We start from the raw sequence: 17,828 nt of genomic DNA on the forward strand, positions 1-17,828 counted from the left end.
AGGAAACAAATAAGGGAAATATTTGTTTGGTTAAAATGGAAAGTCACTGGTTAGATGTCAGCCAGCAGTTTCTGATGAGATGAGCTTTAGTTAATATTTCCTGAGCACATGGCCTTCCTGAAGAGTCGAGTTTCAGTTTATATATATAAGACTTAGGGACCTGAGTTCTCTGATCCTAGTGACCTCCAATTAACTATTCTAAACACCACATAATATCGGGTAGCCTGGGGGCTTACTCCATTCAAGGAATCAAGCAGCTCAGAAACAATACCTGAAAATCTGAATGGTCCTCTGCTGCCCTTTGCACACACTGCCCCTGCTGTCTCAGAGACTCCCTGATGTGAGGTTTGGTCAAAAGCTGGCCACCATTTTCCTACCCGAGCAGCAGCATTCACATGCCCTACAGGAAGGGAAGGAAGAGGAGGTCTCCCTCAGGTCTGGAATCTCAAAATACAGATGGAGATAATTAGTCATTTGTCCTCTGTCAAGCCTATGGGATCCTAGGAGTTGAATTTTCTGGCTTAGTTCCAGCTAGCCATTTTCATAGTGTTAGCTTCCCCACAGATGGTTGTGGTAGGGCAGAGGGTGACCTGGGACTCATTTTTTTTTTTTTTTTTTGTCTATTCAATGTTAGGTAAACTGAGCCCAACCAAGATGTTCCTTCCTAGATAGCTTCCCAAAGGGTTTCCAATTCCCTTTGCACATTTACCTGCTTCCTATCACCTGGAGACTCCTTAGAAAATTAGGGGGGGGGCGGTTCCGTTAAAATCCCTTTCAACAGTATACTCTCAATCTGCCTTGAGAACAGAAACATGTATTTTGCATTGTGATACACATGAGACTTTGGGGATCTGAGGCAAATTTTTTTCACCTTGAATCTGGAATGTCCATCCACAGACTACATTTGAAGGACTGTTCTTCAGTCTGGCACTATTGAAAGGTAGTGAAAATCTTTAAGAGGGGCATTTTTACCTGCCTGAATGTGTGACTCTGAAGAGGATTGTGGGGAGCTGGTCTCTTCCCCCTCCCTCCACCCTGCCTTAGCTCTTTTTTTATTCCTGGCCAACATGATTTGAGCAGTTTTCCTCTGAAACATGTTCTTGCCAGCCATGATATACTGGCCCACCACAGGAACAAAAACAAAGGAGCCAAATGAACCCTGAGTGCAAGGCCTGAACTGTGAGCCAAAATAAAACTTTCCTCTTTAAAGATGATTATCTCAGGTTCTTTGTTATGGAAAGGGAAGCTCCCAAAGAGGGCAGAGGTACAGGACAGTGGGCTTTGTCTGTGATGTGGATGGGGGAGGTTAAAAGGCTGGGCTCTAGAACAAAGATTTTTTAACTCATCAATCCAGAACTCCTTAGCTTATGACATACATTTAGAATTTCTTTTTATCCTGGAGTGAATTTCCTAAGATTTACCTCATTGCTCTTGGTGCTAGGAATACAAGATTGAGGAATGCATAATAAACCACAATGAAAAAACTTTGCCTAAAAGGAATTACAAATCAATATGTCACATTAGGCTAAGGAGGGTCCCTGCAAGAAGCCAAAGAATCAGTTCAAAAAGAGTGGCTGAAGCCAGACATGGTGGTACACACCAGTAATCCCGGTACTTAGGAGGCTAAAGCAGGAGGGTCACAAGTTCGGGGTCATAATGGGCAACTTCATGAGACCATGTCTCAAAATAAAAAGTTAAAAATGAGTTGGGGTATAGTTTTGTGATAGAGCAGCCCTGGGTTCAATTCTCTGTAAAAAAAAAAAAAAAAAAAAAAAGGAAAAATAGAAGAGCAGAGAGGTGGACACTGAAGAAAGTTGAATGAAATACCTATTTATAAATATAAGGATAGGATTAAGATCCCTCAAGTGGGGACTGGAGAACTCTGAAGCTGGCAACAGTAAGAAGACTCTACCACCCCATCCCTCAATGAGAAGTGCAGAAATGACAAGGTCCTAGTATAGGGACCTAGGAACACACTGAGAATCACACCTCCAAGATGGGCCACCCCCACGGCCTGATGGCCTTCAGAGAGGAAGGTACCACTGTCAAATTAAACAGCCCAGAATGCAGGGACAGTTTATGAAATCACAATATGACTCAAAATTGGACAATGACTAATGACCGATTTGCTCCACAGCTTTATCCATCTTTATCTGACACATCATTTATATTAGTTAGAAAATAAGAGGAAATACATTTTTAATTTAAGATACACATGCAGACTTATATATTGTCTTTATCGTAACAAATGTTAAATATTTTTAATGTTTCTCCTGGTAGTCTGTGATATAAAAATGTAAAGAAATCAACATTTGTTTTTTTAAATATTTACTTTTTAGTTGGACACAATATCATCTTTATTTTATGTACTCATTTTTATGTGGTGCTGAGGTTCGAACCAAGGGCTTCACACATGCTAGGTGAGCGCTGTACCCCTGAGCCACCACCACCCCAGCCCAACATTTGGTTTTTAATCCACCATTTTCAAAGAGAGGCTGTATGTGTGTATTTTTGAGGTAAATGTGGATGTCAACTTATCTGACTGAACTAGGGGGATTAATTCAAGATGAGAGGAATTGTGTATGTTCAGTTTTCCAAAATATTCTTGAAGAACACATATGTATTCGCAGTGTACTACCAACTAGAGCTACTTAGATGGGGCAGGATGAATCAGCACAATTTTAATCTTTGTAGAGTTTGATACATTAGGGCCTTTAAAGTATCTTACACAATCTTTTTTCACCTTTCCTCTAAACTCCATAGTTGTTTGACTCTATCTGTTCTTGGGAACCTTCAGTACAGTTGCAAGGGTTGAAGTCAACAAGACAACAAAGGAGGATGACTAATAGAAAATTGTTCAGACTTTAATCACAGAAATTGGTAGACTCTTCTTGAGGATTATATTTCTTCTAAATGATACCTACCTGATTTCATTCCTTATTTTACTTATTATTTACTGATTACCCATTGTGTTCCCCAAATTGCTTTAGGCATAGAGGCTATCATAAAAAAACAAAGCCTGAATGAGAGAAAGAAGCTAACATGTGATGATCCAGGCTAAGACAACCCCAGGCAGAAGGAAGATGAAGGCAGGGAACTTGGTCAGGAACAAGTTTGGTGTGTTTCAGGAAGGAAGGAAGGAAGGAAGGAAGGAAGGAAGGGAGGGAGGGAGGGAGGGAGGGAGGGAGGAAGGAAGGAAGGAAGGAAGGAAGGAAAAGTGTTATGGGGTCCTGGGGAAGAAGTACTGAAAGATGAGGTCAGAGAGGTGGGCATGAGTGTGCTAGCCATCTATTGCTGCAGAGATTGCCACCAAGTTTAGTGGCTTAATGCAACAAGCATTTATTATGCTCACAGTTTTTAAAAATATTTTTTTTAAATTGTAGATGGACATAATACCTTTATTATTTATTTTTATGTGGTGCTAAGGATCGAACCCAGATCCTCACACATGCGAGGCGAACGCTCTGCGACTGAGCCACAACCTCAGCCCTATGCTCACAATTTGTGAATGGAAGTCAGGAATCTGGGAGTAACTTAGTGGGGGATTCAGCATCAGGGTGTCTCAGGAGGTTGCAGTCAAGTTATCGACAGGTGCCGTTGACATCTGAAGGATTAATTATTGGTGGGATTCACTTCAAACATGGCCCCCTCATTCAGCTGTTGGCTGAGTCCTCAGTTCGTCCCTGGAAGGTGGCAACAGATCTCAGTTCCTTGATATGTCTGCTCTTCTTTAGGGCTGTTGACTGTCCTTGTGACACTAATGTCACAAGAGAGAGCAAGACAGAAACTAAAAGGTCTCTGGAACCTAACATTGGAGGCCAAACTCTGTAAGATGGTGACAGACTGAGGAGATGGCCTGTGGGGAGGGCAGTAGGGAGGAGAAGGGAAGCTGAGTGGGGCCATCAAGGAGGCTGAGGAGGATGTGACGGTGGGTCCAGGGGACTCAGGACAGACAGCATGGCCTCATGAATCCAGGAGAGGAGTGTGAGCACTGAAGAGGGAAGACTGAATTGGGAACTTGGAGGGCACAGCTGGACAGGTCAGCGCAGTGGAGTCACGGGGATGGAGGTGGCCTGACTAGAGTGGGTGGAGGAAAAGTGAGAAGTGAGGAAATGGAGACTGTGGCTACAGAAAACCTTTCCCAGAAGTTCTGCTCCCAAAGAGGGCAGAGGTACGGGACAGTGGGCTCTGTCTGTGATATGGACAGGGGAAGGTTAAAAGGCTGGACTCAGTTTCTTCTGTGGAAAGTCTCCTGAGAACTGTGGAGGCTGTGTACCTAGGACTGCAGTCCTTCCAGCCCCAGGGAGGTCACTCTGTCCTGGACAGTGCGCCCTCTGGTGCTCAGTCATGGAGTGACAGTTACAAGGACTTGCAGTGGCCTGGGCAATGAGTTTTCTGCAAGACAGAGATCACTTTCTTACCAAATTTAAATTTGTGTTGGAATACACTGCCAAAAAGCAACTAAAAATTGCATCAGCAAAGGCTGAGGTGGAAAGTCCTCCTCACCTGCCCTTAACACTTTCTGGTGTCTTCCACCTCCTCTTCTCATTCCCCGTTCTCTTCTCCTTCATCCCTTGGCTCCTCTTTGCTTCCTTTTCCACTGTCCATTTCCTTCAGTCTGTACTGATGCAGCTCCAAGCCCAGGAACACCAAGGACAGCTGTGAGAACCTGGGAGAGAGGCGTGGAGCGGCTTCTCCCTCAGAGTCTGCAGAGTTCAAAATTGCTGTCACCTTTGTTTCAGATATCTGATGTCTAGAAAATGTGAGAAAATTTTTTGTATAGTTTAGGCGCAGCTTGTGAGAATTTGTTACAATGTCCACTGGAAACTGTTAAAAACAAAAAGAAAACCTGAGACCATTTATATTAAACACTTATTTCCAAGAGCAGAGAGGATCCAGACCCTGGTAGCAGCCCACATCAAAGATGAGCAGAATGCCCTCCCCCATGTACAGGTTTTATTTATAAACAGAGAAAATGAAGTGACCTATAGAAACAACCCGATTGGCTGTAGTTGGCCTTTGCCTTATGAGGTACCAAGTAATGGTGAATTTGCCTCATAGGGACATGGTCTGATTGGTTGGAAGCCTGTGATTGGCTGAAGCCCAACTACTGTGAGTGACTGAGACAAAGATCCTTGGGTGAATCTGACATAAATAAGAGGACCTGCTAGCAGTACTTAAAATTTATTTACAATTCTAGAAAATTGAAACTAATCTATTGTGACAAAAAGCATATCAGTGGTATAGGGCCATGCAGAAAGAATTGATTTCAAAATGGCATGAGGAGGCTGGGGATTTGGCTCAGTGGTAAACCAATTGCCTAGCGTGTGTGGGACACTGGGTTCTGTTCTCAGCACCACATGTAAAAATAAATAAATAAGTCATGATCCATTAACAACTACAAAAAAAAAATTTTTAAAAGGCATGTGGACTTGAATATGTCTTGATTGTGGTAATGAGTTCATGGGTGTAATCCAATTGTACTCTTACATTATGAGCACTTTATTGTAAGTCAATTATATTCCCAAATTTGACAATAAAACTAACAAAGGCAAATGAAAAACTGCAGATTTAAAATGTATACAGTGCATTCCTCTGTTCTCCATGCTTCTTGGCTACCTCTGTCTTCTCTGACATGTTTCCTTTTACTTACAGACAGGGTTATCTCTGTACTGTCCTAACCCTCTTGGCCACATTCATCCCCACTCCTCAGAATAAACTCACAAACACTGCAAAACAAGTCAGAAAAAAAAAAATCTCTATCTCTGGTCGGTTTTTCCTTTGGCTATTTTTTTCTCTAATTTCAATTCCAAAATTCAATTAATCTATACTCCTTTCTCTGTCTGAATATTGAACTTTCATTTTTTAACCACTAACTATGGGTTAGTCAGCTCTTCCTTGCTATGACCAAGGTACCTGACAAAAACAACTTAGAGAAGAAAGGATTTATTTTGGCTCATGGTTTCAGAGGATTCAGTCTATGTTCAGCAGCTTTGCTACTCTGGGCCTGAGGTGAGGCAGAACATCACAGTGGAAGGGAACGGTGGAGGAAAGCTGCTCAGCCCAGGGCAGCTGAGGAGCAGAGAGGGTGAAAGGAACTGAGAGAAGATAAGCCCTTCCAGGCACACCACTGGTGACCTGCTTCCTCTGCTCAGGTCCCATTTCCCAGTCAGTAGTCCATTCAGCCGTGGATGGAATAATCCCAGAGCTTTCATGGTTCAATGATTTCCCCAAAGTCCACCTCTGAACACAGGAGACTTTGGGGGATATTCCAGGTCCAAGACACAAGAAAATCATTGCCAAGCGAGTTCTGTTAGTTCTCTTCTCTGTAAACCCAAGCCCGTCTCTCTTCCCATTAGCAACTTTCTCCCAGAGCCTCCAACTTTCCTCAGTTCAGGGCTTTTGTCTCCCTGTGGCCCTCTTCTTATTTAGTGATTCATCTACCTTCTATTCTACCATCTATTCCATGGATAGAATAATCCCCAGAGCTTTCATGGTTCAATGATTTCCCCAAAGTCCACCTCTGAACACAGGAGACTTTGGGGGATATTCCTGATCCAAACTACAAGAAAATCATTGCCAAGCTAGTTCTGTTAGTTTAATTCAACATGACCTCTTCACTGTAAATCCAAGCCAGTCTCCCTTCCCCTTATCAACTATCTTCCAGAGCCTGCCATCCTCTGTCATTTCAGGGCTCATGTCTTCATGTGGCCCTCTTCTTAGTTAGTGATTCATCTACCGTCTTTGTCAACATGATGGCACACTAATCCACCTAATCCTGCCTCATTTCACAACGTCAGAACTTGCACAAAATAAATAACAAGTTCCCAACCACAGCCCTCCCTCCCCAGAGCACAGCCTTGTGTTGAAAGCTGTGAGGAGTTTCCAGAGTCTGACACCAGGCAGCAGAGGCACCACTGGGCAGGGCAGCTTGGGTCACCTTCCAGGATGGCACCCCCAGTGTTCCCCCCTCCTGATGCTCCTTTCCTTCTTCTCTTAGATTCTCTCCCAGCACATCTCTGCCAGTCTGTGTCAGTGTCTCTTCCTCATGACACCTTCACTGGTCAACTCTACCCACCCTGGACCTCCCAGCAAGGGGCCCTTCCAGACATGGTGCTCCTTCCCATCCTGTTTTCCTGTCTTCCAGTGATCCTTTTGTCAGGTTACCACTGGGAAGCTGTTGTGCAGGGAGGGGAACTTCATGGAGCAACACCTCCCACACTGCAGGAGGGAGGCTATTGTGCACTGTAGGGGCAGCCTGGCCCCAGGCTCCTGGGATGTGCATGCACTGTTCTCTAATATTCTGCTGCTCTTCAGCAAGTCCCATCCAGGCTCCCCTCTGAGGATCCCCTTATGTTGGTTGTTCCAGTGTTATTGTGAGGAAACAAAAATTGAAGGAGACAGCATCTTACTTTAAAGATGAATACATTGGGGTCCAGAGAGGTTAAGATTTATCCTTGGGTCTCATATGTGATCCAGAGTGGAGTCAGCCTAGAGCCAGTCCCTATAAATTGGATGCCAAGGCCTTTTCTATTTATTTATTGATGCAGGAAATAGTTTTGAATATTAATCTATGTGTTGTTGCCTTGGTGAAGGTTGGTGCAATGGTCAAGGAGATGGACAATGTGCAATCCTTTAACCTCATGGAATACACATTTTATTGAGACAGAAAAAGAAGGAAGGAAGGATGGAAGGAAGGTTGGTAGCAAGGAAGGAAGGAGGAAAGGAAGGTGATTAAATATCACAATAATTAGAGCCTTTGATCAGAATGTGAAGAATTTAAATAGGGACAATGATAGAGTACTTGAGGATCAAGGGCAAGTGAGAGCTCTGCATAGATAGTGAGGAAACCCCTCTGAGGAAGTAAACTTGAGACATGAAAAATGAGAAGAAAACCAAGTGATTCAAATGCCTTCATCTTCTTTAATCCTCACCGCAACCTTTTATTATAGATAATACAACTGCAAACATACAAAGAAGTGAAGTCAGAAACCAGAGTTTTGGCTAAAAACGGTATAGACTAATTCCTCCCCATTGTATCAGAATTCTACTATTTATGAACTTTTTTGAGGGGAAGGGACTCTCAGTTACAAGACAAAAGCAGTGCAAAAAGTAGAATTTATGTCCATCTTGTAAGGAACCCAGGCAATAGGGTGATGTCAATTATAGCAGAAGCATCTTTCTAGTGGATGCTTTTGAGGGTAATTGGCCCTAGTGTCCCCCAGGTAATAAGACACACAAGATTATACTCTGATGACAAAAGGAGAAAGTGAAGAAATAGACATTTTATCAGACTGAATCATAACTAAAACTTTTGTTCCCTCATCTCCAGTAACATCCACTCCTGAATCAGGACCAGACCATGGTCGTAGGTGGGCACACAAATGGCTGAGTTTGGTTTCTGAAGGTGAATAAAACTACAAAATGAGCAGATTATTATGTGTCTCATGCCCTTTTCTTGCTGGATTTAATGTACATTTACAGATGGCTATAATCAAACTCTTCTGTATGTGACGAACTCAGAAATCTTACCTTATTCATACCAGGTAGAGAGTTGCTCAAGTTTAAAAGCCTGTAATGCTCTGGAATGAACAAGAAATAATTTTCTGTTCCTACTCCCAGTTGTAAGACAAATTTATAGAAACTCCAGGAAAAAAAATGAGAAAGTTAAAAGATGAAGAGAGTTAAATGCCTCTGATGTGGGTATCTTGTCGACGGTATAAGTGGATATTTGAATACCAAGTAATGCCAAAACAACACGCATAAATCAAAGGCATTCCTGTATATCAGTGACAAATCCTCTGAAATGGAAATGAGGACAACCACCCCATTCACAATATCCTAAAAAAAAATAATAATAAAATACTTGGTAATCAACCTAACAAAAGAGGTGAAAAACCTATACAATGAAAACTACAGAACCCTAAAGAGAGAAATAGAAGAAGACCTTAGAAGATGGAAAGATATACCTTGTTCATGGATAGGCAGAACTAACATCATTAAAATGGCGATATTACCAAAAGTACTCCATAGGTTTAATGCAATGCCAATCAAAATCACAACGGCATTTCTTGAAGAAATAGATAAAGCAATCATGAAATTCATCTGGAAAAATAAAAGACCCAGAATAGCAAAAGCAATTCTAAGCAGGAAGAGTGAAACAGATGGTATAGTGATACCAGACTTTAAACTATACTACAGAGCAATAGTAACAAAAACAGCATGGTACTGGTACCAAAACAGGGGGGTGGACCAATGGTACAGAATAGAGGACACAGAGACCAATCCACAAAATTACAACTACCTTATATTAGACAAAGGTGCTAAAACCATGCAATGGAGAAAGGATAGCATCTTCAACAAATGGTGCTGGGAAAACTGGAAATCCATATGCAACAAAATGAAATTGAATCCCTTTCTCTCATCATGCACAAAAGTTAACTCAAAATGGATCAAGGAGCTAGGAATCAAACCAGAAACTCTGCATCTAATAGAAGAAAAAGTTGGCTCTAATCTCCATCTCGTGGGGTCGGCTCCAAATTCCTTAATAGGACACCTATAGCACAAGAGTTAAAATCAAGAATCAACAAATGGGACTTACTCAAATTAAAAAGTTTTTTCTCAGCAAGAGAAACAGTAAGAGAGGTAAATAGGGAGCCTACATCCTGGGAACAAATCTTTACTCCTCACACTTCAGATAGAGCCCTAAACTCTAGAGTATACAAAGAACTCAAAAAATTAAACAATAAGAAAACAAATAACCCAATCAACAAATGGGCCAAGGATCTGAACAGACACTTCTCAGAGAAGGACATACAATCAATCAACAAATACATGAAAAAATGCTCACCATCTCTAGCAGTCAGAGAAATGCAAATTAAAACCACTCTAAGATACCATCTCACTCCAGTAAGATTGGCAGCCATTATGAAGTCAAACAACAACAAGTGCTGGCAAGGATGTAGGGAAAAGGGTACACTTGTACATTGCTGGTGGGACTGCAAATTGGTGCGGCCAATTTGGAAAGCAGTATGGAGATTCCTTGGAAAGCTGGGAATGGAACCACCATTCAACCCAGCTATTCCCCTTCTCGGACTATTCCCCAAAGACCTAAAAAGCGCATACTACAGGGATACAGCTACATCAATGTTCATAGCAGCACAATTCACAATAGCTAGACTGTGGAACCAACCTAGATGCCCCTCAATAGATGAATGGATAAAAAAAATGTGACATTTATACACAATGGAATATTACTCAGCACTAAAAAATGACAAAATCATTGAATTTGCAGGGAAATGGATGGCATTAGAGCAGATTATGCTAAGTGAAGTTAGCCAATCCCTAAAAATCAAATGTCGAACATCTTCTTTGATATAAGGGGGGCAACTCAAAACAGAGCAGGGAGGAAGAGCACGAGAAGAAGATTACCATTAAACAGAGATGAGAAGTGGGAGGGAATGGGAGAGAGAAGGGGAATTACATGGAAGATGGAAGGAGACCCTCATTGTTATACAAAATTACATATAAGATGGTGTGAGGGGGAAGGGAAAAAAAGAGAGAGACAAATGAGTTACAGTAGATGGGGTAGAGAGAGAGATGGGAGGGGAGGGGAAGGGAGGGGGGATAGGAAGGGGATAGGAATGGCAGCAGAATACAACAGACACTAGTATGGCAGTATGTAAAAACGTGGCTGTATAACCAAGGTGATCCTGCAAATCTATACATGTGGGAAAAATAAGAATTCATACCCCATTTGAATCAAATGTATGATATATGATATGTCAACATCTATGTAATGTTTTGAGCAACTAAAAAAAAAAAAAAAACAGAGAAACTCTGTGACTTCCCACAAAGAATCCAGAGCTAATACGATAATGATAGGCCACAACTTTAATCATCACAAATAAATTTTTTCCTGATAAAAAAAATGCATTTAGGCTAACAATGGAGCTCAGAGGTAAAGCATGTGCTTAGCATGCTCATGTCCCGGGGTTCAATCCTCAGCATCAATCACTCAATCATTACTCTTCAGTAAAACAACCTTTGCACAGTGTGCTCCAGGAAGACAAAGATCCCCTTCCCCATAGTTTATAGCTCACTGCAGCCAAATGAAAAGGACCATATCAAGATGGTCTAAACCACAAGACATGCCTCTGGGGAGCTAACTCTCCTCCTGAGCAAGGAAAAAAAAATCTCTGTGTTGTTCTGACCCAGCCCTACCTTTCCTAAAGGACTTTTTTCCTCCTGTTCACGTTCTGAAATCACCAAATCTTCTCTCCCCTGTGAGCCATGATTCCTGGGAATGAGTCTTCCTAGCTCAGTGGGATTTCCTGTGCACAGCAAGAAACACTAACTATAGAGATAACCTCATCTGTGTGGTCTTTGGTGAAGATTTTTTGTGACAAAGAGAAAATAATAATACAAAAAACTAAATGGGTTCAGAATAGTCAAAAAGAGAGGAAAATTCCTTTTCTAAGCTTTAGAGATTTTAGTGGTGTGGTAAAACAATACTTCACAAAGTTTGAGAAATACTGTGTCATTTTGTCTCTTGACCTGGACACCCCAGTGGATTTACAAAATACATGACCACCTGGATTGACACAGAATTTGTGCCATCTTGCCATTCCTCCCTGGATGATGCAAAGCTGGGGTATTGACATTCTTTTTGTTACTACAACCTCAGTCCTGCTTAACCTTAGGAGTATTCAGTTGGTATCTAAACTGCCACTGTGTTCCCATGTGCAAATTTATTCTGCAGCAGAATAAAATTGTGTTTGTGATTATAATTTCTTGGCTTACATGCCTAACCTCACAGTGGAGGTTAAATCCTTGCATTCCATTCATGAAAACTGTGCAGATTCCTCAAAAACCCAATCCTCACTGACAGACAGAGAGAATAAAATCTGTCTGAAGTGTTTTGGTTAAACTTTCTTTGCCAACCTTGAAAAGCAACATATTAACCAACAGTTTTCTGATAAGAAGATGACTTGGCATTTTCCTTCTGGTCCAGTAGAGAAACTTGTGGTTGCTGAACACTTTGCAGGTGACTTTTCCTTAATTAGACTCTACTCTTTACTGGGAAGGAGTTATTCCAATGAATAAGTAGTTCCTAAACACACTAAGGACTCTTTCCCGTTGTGGTGTTGTGGAGCTAAGAGGGAGCCACCCTTAATAGGTAAGTACTGATCTAATCAATTGTCCTACATTTCTTCACCTGCTCATTTTAGATACCAAGAAAAATACATTAAAATATCTGTAGCTACAAACAGAAGTCTGTCTTATGTTCACTTTAAGTCTTCTTTTTGTGCTTAGCTGACAGTTCAAGAATTATTGATTCAGTTCCTGTTGGATACATCTTTACAGAAATGTTGACAAGAAGAATTTAGAAAACTAGGGCAGGAGAGTTTCATGGAGCTAGGAACATAGAGAAAAGAGAGATGATCACAGTGTAGACCAACTGAGTCTGTGAACAATGAAGAGGGATGTAGGAGCTTATGCTAAAGGTTTATCAACACACAACTGTGAATTGTGTTACTGTAATACAACTTATCCTGTGAACATCAAAATTAAGATTTATTATGATACAGAAAAAATATCTGAATACCAGAGGAACTAGACTTTATTTCAATCTTTGCTACTAATTAACCAGATGGCAAGTCTTACCTCTCTGGGGTTCACCATCTCATGGCAAGACAGGAGAATGACTAAGGTAAGTTGTCTCAAACTTGGCAAGACTACTCATTTGGCTGAGTGTGGGGGGCTGTCCTGCTTATAGAAGGATATTCAGAAGCGTCCTGGCCTTGCCCCACCTGATGCCATAGCACTTCCTAGGCCTCCACAGTGTAGACCTTGAAACCAAAAAAAACTCTCCAGATATTCCCACCATCCTCAGTGCAGGTGAAGCAGCACCACCCAACTGAGGATCCCTGGAAGACATGACATCCAGGTGCTAACACTCAGAAGTCCACATGCAAAACAGACAATCACTGGAGTGTGTAACTAGTTTTTAAAAGCAAATGAACACTTAGGTGGAATGCATGAGTCATTAGAATTGGAATTTAAAAGCCAGCATTATCTGCAAAAATGTTAATATTGAGAAGAAGGAACATTTCTATAAAGGAGAGACTGAGTTTCAAGGAGAGTGTCTGAAAATCCAGGTGTCAGAGAAACCAGGGTCTACCAGAATCACAGGATGTAGTGCAGCACCTCTGGGGGAAGATACTGAAATGACAAAGAAGAAAAGTGTGTTGCAAGAGGCTGCAGAGAGGGTTTGGAGAAGGATGACCTGTGATCCTGATTTACAGGGTAGGAAGCAAACACTTGGGGTGCAAAAATCCATTCAGTCTGAAGATAGAGAGGCTAACCTGGTATCCTGCAGCTTGTTTGGGTAAAAGGGCAGGGTCCTCATTTCTCTGAGGCTGGCAGGATTCTCCCCTTGTGCTGACTACCTGGTGAGCAGAATCACGTTTCTGATACCTGAATTGGAAATCAGGATCAGGTCCTAGGTCCTCCAGTGTTGATGATTAAACAACTGCATAAACCGAGGCAGTGCAGAAAGCAGATTTTATTTAAGAGATCAGAGAGATAGAGGGAGAGAGAAAGAGAGGAAGGGAGGGAGAGAGAGAGAGAGAGAGAGAGAGAGAGAGAGAGAGAGAGAGAGAATGAATGAATCGCCACTCCACTGGAGAGGAGCTAGGAACCCAGAGCTGGTACCTTGGAAGTGGGGTGTCTTGCATTTTTATAGATGTCAGGTTTTTTATCCTTTCCTCTTCCTTCTCTTCCTAACATACCTACATGACCAAAAGGCAGGAACAAAGCTTCCCAGGGGGGCAATTCCTTGTGTTGGAGAGTATGATTCTTCCCTCCCCTGGGCATGTTAGCAACTGGTTGATGGGGAAGTGCTCTCTACCCATTTCCTTTTCTTTGATAACCTGGCTACCTGTCCTTTGCCCTGGTCTCAGATCTTGGGTTGGAATTCCCAGAGACCCATAAAGTAAATTCACTTCCAGAGTCATTCTGATCTGTCAGGTGTCTATAATGCTGTGTCTCTGACTAGATTTAAACCCCTTCAGGGAAGAGGCCAAGTCAGACTGGTACCTTGCTCCCTGTAGCCATCATCCTTGCTTGGTACATGGAAACTCCTCCAGAGTTCTATGGACAAAACAGAGACAGAGATAGATGGATAAATGTACATGATGGGTGGATGGTCAGTGGATGGATGGAAAGAGAAAGATTCATGGGCTACCCAATGTGTCCAGGTGCACACAGATGAGTGCCCAGGAACTGGAGGAAACAGTGAGCATCCATGTACTGAGTGCCTATTACGAGTGTATGCACATTATTCCAATTTCTGAAAAGTCCTCAAAGTTAACTGAAATTCTATGAATTTTCAGAAAAGAAAATTGAGAGTCAGAAAAATTAAACAATCTCAGCTCTTGGGTTTTCACATCAGAGGGTTTCAAGTAAGACAGACTTAGTGAAAGTAAAAAAGAAGAAAGAGAAAGCCTTTCACTTTCCATGAGGCTCAGTTAAAGAGAAAGCGGGTGGGGAAAGCACCTTCAGGGGAGAGAGAGGGGAAAGAAACAACTTACTTTTTTGTGTCCCAGGTTTTACTTGGGTGGGAGGAAGATTGTTAGAAGGTCCCACCCAGATATTGCCTCTGGGCTCTGGATTGGCAGACTACAGTACCTGACAACCAAAGGGCAACTCTTGGTCATCTTGGCCTGTCTGACAGGTCTTCATTAAATCTAGCTTTATAGAATTTAAGGTCAGGGGCCTGCAGTCTAATTCATCCTGCTTTTCTCAGCCTGAAAAATCTCTGGTGTGTGTTGTTTGTGTAGGGTTTTGTTGAAGATGTCTTAGCAGGTAAGCCCTCTGAGCAAACACATCCTTGTCCTTTGCCTTTTGGCCCATGAATTCATCTATCTTCCTCCATTTGTAGAAGGAATAGAGCTGAGACCAGGCAAAGGTCCTGATTTAGCCATCTTGTTATCAACTGAGGCTCCAATGAGACAGGGCTGATGATGAACCATGTTCTTCTGTCTTGAGTATTTTCCTAAACTCTGACTTACTGTTCATGCCTAACTCTTGTTTAACAGTCATGGAGGGGACATTCACAACTAGGCACTAACCATGAGTGAGGAAGCTGTGTGGGACCCCAGCAAGGCATCTACTCTCTTGCTCCCACTTTCTGTGCACCCAGCAAAGCTTCATGGGCACCTTTGTCCCAGGCTTGGCCTGGCCTTTGGAAACCTCACATTCAGAAGCTGGAGAAAGTCACTTAGAAGAAAGAGCATCATAATAGAGCCTTATGTAAGGTAAAACTCACTTCCCTGTGTAACAGGCTCCTTGGTCAACAGCTGGAGAAAGCCCAGTGTAAGCATTTGAATCATTTGAATCATGTGACTCTGTGAACCTTTGTTCTGAGCAACTGAAGGCACCTGGCAGCTGGGTGAGTTTCACTCTCCTTCCCTTGTGCTGACCAGCCTCCTCCACTTCCCTCCTGATAAAGAACAATGGACTAACAGACTGAGAGTTGATTCAGTGTTTCTAAAGGAGTTAATACTTCATAAAGGTTAGATTTTTGTGTGTCACCTTTTAAAATGTGGGTATTTAAAATACTTTGATACCTAAAATTCAATCACACACAATTTTTCAGAAGTACTTCTAATGATAAAGACAAGTATATTTTTGTGTTAAACTCAATGACAAAACTTTGCAAGAAGACAGAATGTTTTTAAATAGAACTTCAGATGAAATGTAACCGTCTTCCCTTGAACTCCTCTCATTAAGACTCCTGCTTTCAGTGAGTCTCCTGTGATTGTATTCACACTCATGATAGTAAAGTCACCTCAGTTCCAGAAGCCACTTATTTTCATTCTCTAAATCTTTGCTGTGCTCCACCCCCTGAGCAGCCTGAGACACAGCCAGGGCCATTGAAGCTCCTTCACTGGACGCCATCAGTATGTCTAGTACCACTTACAATAGCCATCTGAGCACACACATGTGCACACTCCTATACACACTCCATACACAAAACTGAAGTGAAACCCTCTCCAAACATTACGTACCCTTTCTGTACCTGATATTTGCTGTTCCTTTCTACTTCATTTACAAAATTAATGGATCTCACAAACCACAGAAGGATTGCTTTTTTGAAAATCAATGACAGAAATTCAAGCCTAGACTTTGGTTTTGAACAAAGGTGAGTTTGAACTCTGGTTCATCACTTCATATGGGCAAGTTCTTCTAGAAATCACATCACCCCCAACTGTAAAATGCTCACATACTATGAAGTCCCCTGAGGATTAGTTTCTTTTTTTTTTTAAAGAGAGAGAGAGAGAGAGAGAGAGAGAGAGAGAGAGAGAGAGAGAGAGAGAGAATTTTTTTTTAATATTTATTTTTTAGTTTTCAGTGGACACAACATCTTTGTATGTGGTGCTGATGATTGAACCCAGACCGCACGCATGCCAGGCAAGTGCGTTACCGCTTGAGCCACATCCCCAGCCCCAGGATTAGTTTCTTTTAGGTAAAACTTGTGATAAATTTGTGGCATTCTGAGGGCGTGGCTGGCATTGAACAAATGTTACCCTCAAGTGAATGTAGCACATCCCTTTGCTAGATCACACAAAAAGCTGTAGAGTGTGACAGTTCCAAAAATGAAAGGAATAAGCAACCTCTGCCTCTGGGAGGAACTGGGACCTTGTGAGCTACAAGTGAACAAATCCTGAGCCCTCATTTCTACTTCTGATGCAATGCAGCCTAACAGCCAAAGGACTGAACAGTGACTTTGCTCCTCTTGGTCCTTGCTGTTGGTGGCATCCTGATTTCAGAGCCTTCACAAATTCTCAAGGCCTTCACCTGTGGGGTTCTAGACTCTCCTTGTTCTTGTTTCATGTTGTGATTTTTCATGTCCCCTGGTGACTTTGGTGTGACTGGACATTGCGTTTCACTTCCATAAGGCTCAGTTTCATTAACTGAAGAGTGCAGATTAAATACAACTGGTGCCCAAAGCTGTGTGATATTAAAAACATGATGTGTCAAATGAAGTTTGTATTGGGGTAGGTCCTGGCAGTTTTCAATACATTTTGGTTCTCTAGTTCTTTCTCTTCCCACTAAAATCTTCTACCATTCACAGTGACTGTGAGCCTGCCAAGAACCGTCAGATTTTAACCAATGGGGACATGAGACTGGTTTGTTGCATTATGAGGGTGACTACTGATGGGTAACCCATTAGACCTAGGAGTACATTTGAAGAACTTCTCTGACCCTGCCACAAAGAAGGCAGGTCCTTCTTCAGTGCAGCCTGTTCTACCATACGTCTTAAAGTACCTCTTTTGATAGGATGGTCTTGAAACCTTCAATCCCTGTTCACTGCTTCTCCTGGAAAAGGCCAGTGACTCAAGGAAGATTGCTGAGGAAAAGAAAAAAGATTTATTGAAAATGTAGCAAATCAAAGGCTACTTCCCACAAAGACCATGTTGCATAGGGTTACAATGCAAGGCTTATAACGGGAGTTGTGAGAATCGCATCACAGAAGCAGGTGCCAGATTAGTTACACATTCCAGTGGACTTAAAAATTTGGGGTGGCCTGCTTTTTTGATGCCTGAATTGTTGTTGGCACAGGTCACAGGATGTTCTGGGTTCTGTAAATTGAAAGAAAATTTGCTGATTAGAAAGTCTTATGTTCTTCTCTTTTTAGTTACTTCTCCCAGGAATAGCTCATTCTGTATTTTTAGGATACACAGTTTTATTTCCCCCACAGACCAGGTGAGATGAAAAAGCATCTTTCCCCTGGAGGACACAGGGTGATAACATTCTCTGAA

At 42.0% G+C, this 17,828-nt stretch overlaps 1 protein-coding gene across 1 annotated transcript in view; it reads left to right on the forward strand.

The window, feature by feature from the left end:
* Positions 1-17,828, forward strand: part of LOC143401308 (glutathione S-transferase alpha-3-like) — a 50,847-nt gene that overhangs the window by 22,805 nt on the left and 10,214 nt on the right. The gene's annotated exons all lie outside the window — the stretch shown is intronic.

Source organism: Callospermophilus lateralis, chromosome 6 (genome assembly GCF_048772815.1).
Source record: "Callospermophilus lateralis isolate mCalLat2 chromosome 6, mCalLat2.hap1, whole genome shotgun sequence".
NCBI lineage: Eukaryota > Metazoa > Chordata > Mammalia > Rodentia > Sciuridae > Callospermophilus > Callospermophilus lateralis.